General features: G+C 37.0%; 1 protein-coding gene across 3 annotated transcripts in view; it reads left to right on the top strand.

Annotated features, from left to right (window-relative positions):
• The window catches only part of LOC106874046 (uncharacterized), a 163,309-nt gene that overhangs the window by 94,635 nt on the left and 61,035 nt on the right, over positions 1–7,639 (top strand). The window lies entirely within an intron of this gene.

Here is a 7,639-nt window from a genome sequence, read left to right as displayed (position 1 = left end):
GAAAAACAAAAGACGAAAACAGGTGTGTAAACAACAAGCAGGTGTATTAGTTTGACGCTCAGGAAGGTGAGAAAGTATTTTACGTTTCGAGCCTACGATCTTCAAAAGAGGAGCACGAGGAAATAAACAGAAGGAGAATAAAGAACTTTTGGAGTTAGCGGTCAATCATGGCGACTGGCTGGACAAAGGTAGCTAGACAGGAAGGCTAGGAAGAAGGGGAGATAATAAAGTATTGGTGATCCCAAAACGAAGGTGCGCGTGCGTGTGTGTATGTGAGAGTGTGTGTGCATGTGGATAGGGCTGGTGACTTTGACGTGTGGATGTGTGCGTGTGTAAGTGTGTGCATCTGTAATGTGTGGGTGCTGGGAAGTGGTCACTGCTAGTGTGTGCAAGGTGGTGTGATGTAGTGTAGTGGTGTGTGGTGTGGCGGTGTTGGGGTGTGGAGAAGCAAGGGTGGGTGTGAGTTTGGGGTGGTGATGTCGGGGAAGGGGTTAGGTATGTGGGAGTGGGATAGATGGGGGGTATCAATGAAGGGAGATGTGGGTAGGAATGAAGAGAGGAAGTAGGTGTCAGGGCAAGAGAGAAGAGGAGAGGTGGGTAGGAGTAAAGAGAGAAAGTAGGTGTCAGATGAAGAGAAAAGATGAGGGGAGTCAGATAAATAGGGTGAGTTGAGTCCATGTAACGTAAAGAAGCGAAGAGAGAAGATTAATACTTGTTCACGGTGAAGGCGGGAGTCCGGATATCCCCTGCGTAAAGACAATCCGAATACAGACAGGTGTTGTAAGAATGACCAGTATAGCGGAAATGGCATGAGACCGGGGTGTCATTACCGCGTCTAATGTTTCAGAGGTACTCCGCAAACCGCTCAGTCGAAATAGCAGGAGATATATTTCAAATATAGACTCATATACGCGCGCAGACTCACACACACACTTACACACACACATACACACACAGATACACACAGATATACACACACACATACACACCCACATACACACACATATATACACACACATACACACCCACACATAAATACATATATATGTGTATATATATGCATATATGTATATGTGCCTCTTTGTGCGAATGTATATGTATGTAATTATGCATGTATATATGTATGTTTGTATCTTTATATTAACATTACATTTCTGAATGTATTATCAATTTCAAACCAACATACATTTTCGATAGTAATTTTCGATAGTTACATATACCTTTATGCTAATAGCTCATCATGATATGCACATTTCATTACGCATACACGCATATTTGTTCTTTCGTGTGTGTGTTTGTGTGTGTATGTGTGTGTGTGTGTGTGTGTGTGTGTGTGTGTGTGTGTGTATTAGTGTGTGTGAGTGTTTCTGTGTATGAGTATGATTATATATAGAATTGTATCTAATCAATAAATCGGTTTCTACAAACGTACTGGTGATTACACACGGTCTATAAATTTAGCACATTATAAAAACAACCTCTTTTTTTTATTATGATACAATCAATTAAGTAACCGTATATACAAATGCACGCTCAAATATACACCATCGTCACACATCTCTATTTAGCCAACCTCTCGCAAGCTGAAGTAATGTCATGTTTACGAAGCACATACTTTAAAACATGTCGCATATTCGCAAACCCATTTAAACGCATGAATATTCGTACTGTATATGATTAATATAATAGCAACACACATTTAGAAATAGTGGGTCTTGTAATTTTATTTCATGTTATCTTGTAATTTTGTATTTTATGTGGATATTTTAAAGATACTGTAAGCAATATAATGGCGAGATTAGTGCTATAGAAAAGTCGTGTTATTATGAGATTCCAGAAATCTATAAATGGTCGGATTTTGGACCACGATGAATATTGGTAAAAAGATAGAAATTAAAGTTAATAAAAACAGTGCATTCTCCACAGGATCTTTCTATCCATATGTGAATTTTTACAATAAATAAATAAATAAATAAACATATAAATAAATATGGATAAATAAAAAGATTGCCAACACTGTTGTCCGAGGATGAGGGTTTTGTTGTTGGATTAACTGGATTATTTGTTCCCGAATAAATGTATCAGTGTCCTGAATGTAATCCTCCAGCAAAATCAGAGTGAGATAGAGTGTGACAAGGTGATGTCTTTTGAATTAGAGATACAGTTCACCAGTCGGGTTTTTATCAAGTTTCCGTCGACCGAACTTCTCTCAGAAGGTATAGATAATCCGTCGACTGAACTTTCCTCGCCAGGCGTAGTTAGTTCGAGCCTAGGCTACAGAAAATTTACTGAACAATATTCATACCAGTGCACTCATTTAGTAATATAGATCAGTACTGGGAAGACATTATACAATACTAATCGCTTGTTTAGGCTGGTTTTTCTCATTCACCTTGATATATAAACGTCTCGGCAGATGATACTGTATACATTCAACCAGTTCACCTTTCGTGAGCAAATATAGGCACATGTTTTAAGAGCAAGTGAGAAACGCTCTCGTTTGGACAATACAAAGATTTAAAGGAAAAATAGCTAAAATACCGCCATCAGCAGAACTCTTTTTCGACAGCATCAACAATGTTCAAATCAAAAGGAAATGAGATCACCAGAAAAATAAACACAATTCGAAAATGTTCAGTTCATTTGTCAAAACGATTGGCACCTTCGCTCATCCATTGATCCTCTGAAAATAACATTCTCCCACCGAAACTAAAGAAAAGGGTGAGATTCTGCATAAGTAATACTGTATCCGTGTTAAATGATCCTAATATCGTTAAATGTAAGTGGTATAAATGAAATAAATCTCTAGTGTGTCATACCTGTCATAGCGGTAGGTGTTCAGGTTATCACGGTGGCAATAAATGTAATAAGATTCATCTCATCATTGGGTTCTGATAACTTTGAGGTTCCGACATCAACCTGTATCCACTGTAGCTAACCCCTGAAAGAAATAGCGGACACAAGATATATACGTGAAGCTTTATTTTCCCTGTCTGTCATTGTAGTATTCTAAATGAGATGTCAGTAGCTTGCTATACATTACCATCCGATCTCATTAACGTCTCATATTATTAATGCACTTGAGTGGATGGTGAGATAAAAGAATAACTGGTTTCCTGAAGAGTAAAATCTCCTAAATCTCAGTATGTCTTTCGTGATACTAGAGACAGCTTGATTTTATATCATTTTGGTGATACTTTAAATATTTTCTTAGAAGGCCAGCAAATGTCATCTACACTATTCCGTTTAAAAACCATCCAGTATTGATGTCAGTGGAAAGAAACCTGCTGTGAATTAAATAACTCTTGTTAAACAGAAAACAACATCTTTGGTATTTCACTTGGTAAAGTGTAGGACCTACTTTTCTTCACTACTTTTAGTAACAACATTACAAATGCCATGAAACACATACAAAATTATTGGAATTGACTTTCTTTGGGGTGGTGGTGAATTTTCTTCGCTCTGGAGTGACTAAACGTTTGATAAGTTATCATTGGAATAATTGACCAAACAAGACATCTATCTAATCTATGCACTGTAATTCAAGTAGGAAAAACAAAATATGCCACTAAACGAGGAGAAAAGGGAGCTCATCCACTTTGGAAGACAGAAAGTGATTAAGCATCCTCATCATTTCATTTCCGGAGAATATCTCATGACATCAAATAATATCAGATACTTTGCACGTAAATATCGAAAATATTCTAAGCTGTTGCACCCACATCAATAAGAAAATCGACATAACACATCAGATGTACTCTTCGGGCTTTAGAGTTTTCCATTAAAGATATCCTATCTTTATGGGAGAAATAGTGGCTTCAAATTTTGGCATAAGGCCAGCAAAATTCGGGGAGAGGACCAGTCAATTACATCAACCTCAGCCCTCAACTGGTACTTATTTGATCAACCCCGAAATGATGAAAGGCAAAGTCGGCCTCGGCGGAATTGGAACCCAGAACGTAGCGACGGACGTTCTCATGTATAAAATATTGTTGCCTATCCTGGTCGCTCTATATTAAACAAAATATTAAGAAAATTGAAGGAAGTCGGAGACTAATTACAAAAGGCAAAACCATACAATAAAGGGAATGACACGACTTGATTCCCTTCGAAAAGCTCAAACGCTCTTGTCTTCAACGTTACCATGAGCGCTACATCATTTATACACTGTAGAAAATGAACCTAGTCAACAATGCCCAAATGACAGTAACATCAAGTTTACAGCTCACCAGAGCCACCTGTGCCTTACTTGCAGAGAATTCAACTAAAATAATAATCAGCTTCCCATATCATTCCAATTTTTCTACTAGTTTCAGTAACAAAAATAAAAGTGCACTGAGAACATCAAGAACAAAATTTATAATAATAGTAAAAATACTTGTGAAAGGAGAAGGAGTATTAGTTCAAATTTGGAAAGTAAATCGATTATCTGGGATCAACAAATCGATACTTATTTTATAGGTTCCAATATCTTTGTAGAAAATACAATTACTTTGTTAGAACAAATATCAATAGAATCGCCATTTTTGTCACCATTTTGTTAACAGGTCTGTCACTGCTGCTGCTACTGCCACTACTACTGCAACTGTTGCCATTGTTCCTGTTGATAATGTCATTCTGAATCCTGTGGTTGCGTGGTTTATACTTTTAAGATGTATTTTTTCATTATTCACGTGTGACACTGATTAAACAATAGAAGAGAATATTTGTTAAAAAGTAAATATCGTAAAATGTAACTGTTTCTTCTTCTTCTTCTTCTTCTTCTTCTTCTTCTTCTTCTTCTTCTTCTTCTTCTTCTTCTTCTTCTTCTTCTTCTTCTTCTTCTTCTTCTTCTTCTTCTTCTTCTTCTTCTTCTTCTTCTTCTTCTTCTTCTTGTTTCTGATGAAAATAGAGTTATTTGTGTTTGAAATAGTTCTAAAACGTTCACTAAAGTTAAAACAACAAACTGGTATTTCTAATCAGACGCACATGCATAAATCCACACAAACTTGCACATCAGTGCGCACAGGCCCTAATACAAACACAACTACATGTGCAACACTCTATTGAAATCATGGGACATACGTACACAAACTAAATCCTGTGACAAATCACAGTCGACATGTCATCATCATCATAATAGTCATTCGTACTAAAGGCATAAGGTCTGTAATTTGGTGGGAGGGGACTAGTCAATTACATCGACCCCAATGCTTCACTGGTACATAAGTTATTGACCCCGAAAGGATGACAGGTAAAGCTGACCTCAGCGGAATTTGAACTCAGAACGTGAAAATGGACGAAGTGCCGCTAAGCATTTGCCCGGCGTACTAATGATTCTGTCAGTTCACCACCTTAAGATAATAATAATAATAATAATAATAATAATAATAATAATAATAATAATAATAATAATAATAATAATGATAATAATAATAATAATAATCATAATAATATATTTCAAGGAGATTGCTGTGATTTGTGTGATAACCCTAAGAAAGATACTACGGAAAGTGACGTCGGAGTACACCTTGAAAAGTGGAGGAAAATTAGATCATCTGTTATATATGGATGACTTAAAGATCTTTGGGGGAAAGACCGAACGTGAAATAAATGGCCTAGTTTCAACAGTGCAAATATTCAGTATGGATATCGAAATGGAATTTGGGACTAAAAAGTGTGGTATGCTTATAATACAAAGTGGTAAAGGAGTGTCCTCAGATGGTATAGAGCTACCCAACGGCGAGAAAGTGAAGGATATTGAGACTAATGGATATAAATATCTGGGGATTTTAGAATACGACAAAATCAAGGAAAGTGAAATGAAAGAGAGCTTTAGGCGAGAATATCACAGAAGAACCAGGTTAATTATGGAAAAAACAAAATCAGGGCAACGACACATGGGCTGTTTCTTTAATACGATACGGTGCTGGTGTTATTAGGTGGATAAAGAACGAGCTTAAGGAAATGGACAGGAAAACTAGAAAAGTGATGATAATTAACAAGGAATTACACCTCTAAAAGTGATACTGACAGACTGAATGTGCCAAGAAACAGGGGAGGAAGAGGTCTCATAAGATGCAAGGTCTGTGTTGTCAACGAGAAGAACAGTCTGGGATGGTACATCAAACAGCAGAGTGAATCCTTGCTTGCTGCCCTTAGATACAATACTTACCGAAAATGTGATGCCTCCCACAAACATTTAAGAAACAAGATGAAGAAGAAAAAAATAAATAACTGGAAAATGAAACTACTGTATGGAAAATACCTCAGAGAAATCGATGGAAAAGACAAAATCAACACTTGGAGATGGTTAAGAAACAATGATCTGAAAGGATACACTGAGACATAGATATGCAGCGCCTAAGGACAAGCTCTGATAACTAATTATACCAAGTTCCAAATAGGTATGAGCATTGAATTGTCCCTTTATAGGTTGTGTTGCTGCTGAAACCAAACAATCTCACATATTGTAAGTGAGTGCAGCAAGCTGGCCCAAAAGCACTACGAATGTAGGCACGATAACGTGGCTAAGTTCGTAAACTGGGGGCTAATTGAAAAGTACGGTCTGAACAGAGCACGGAAATGGTACGAACATGAAACAGGAGTCACCGAGAACAAATAATATAAGATACTATGGGATTTTACAATCCAATGTGACTCCCTAATCAAGGCTCGGAGAGTAGATATTGTTGTGATAGAAAAGGAAAAAACAAAACAAAACAGTAACCAAGATCATAGATTTTGCAATACCTGGAGAAGCTCTAGGCTGCGAGCTGGCAGAAACGTTGTGAAAGTACCAACCCCTAAAACCATGATAGTTGGATGAAATTTTGTAACATCAGGAAATTTTTGATCATCAGAAGGGTCTGCACATCTGCCATTTCTTCCGTTAATTTTTGATCTTTGTCGAAGTTTTTCTCGCTTGAGAAAAACCAAATCAAATCTTCTGCTGGATTTTTCAGTTTGTTTAAGAACCTTTTAGATCTGATTTAGTGATTTTCTTTTGATTTTTTTCTGACAAATTGACCTTTTCTAATTACATAAGACTTATATATGATGTCTTCGTGGACAACATTTCTAACTGTTCCTTTTGACACATGCATTTGACTTCATGGACTTTCTGGGATTGTAATCAATAGTCTGTTGAACTTGCTGACTAAATTCAAGTGTTCCGATGATTTCTAAGCGTTTAGAATGCTTTTTATGCTTTGATCCTGGTGATACGTTTCCATCTTCAGTCTCTTACTCCTTACAAACTTTGTAGACGAAAGATCTGGCAACTTTTAAAAATCGAGATATTTCTAAATCGCTAGCTCAGCCTTTATAACCAAAACAGCAGCATGCCTCTTCATTTCTTGAGTAAGCTGAGGGTCTCCCATTATTATTTTCTGATACAAAGATTATACAGAGTTAGCAAAAAATCAGCATGAGCATCAACTATCTCAGCCTGATCAGCACCATAATCACCACCACCCTCATCACCACCCTCAGCAGTACTAACAAAAGTAATAGCGTCTCAGAATTTGCGGAAACATAATTGAGCATGACTGCTGCTCTACCATTGATACCACTTACAAATGCCTATGCAGTTTAATGTTGTTTATAAGAAAATGACTATTAATTAAAATTCATTTCCGTATGCACGTCCCCCCCCCCC

Source organism: Octopus bimaculoides, chromosome 7 (assembly GCF_001194135.2).
Source record: "Octopus bimaculoides isolate UCB-OBI-ISO-001 chromosome 7, ASM119413v2, whole genome shotgun sequence".
Lineage (NCBI taxonomy): Eukaryota > Metazoa > Mollusca > Cephalopoda > Octopoda > Octopodidae > Octopus > Octopus bimaculoides.
Note: the sequence above shows the minus strand (reverse complement) of the source record. Positions and strands in the feature narration are given on the sequence as shown.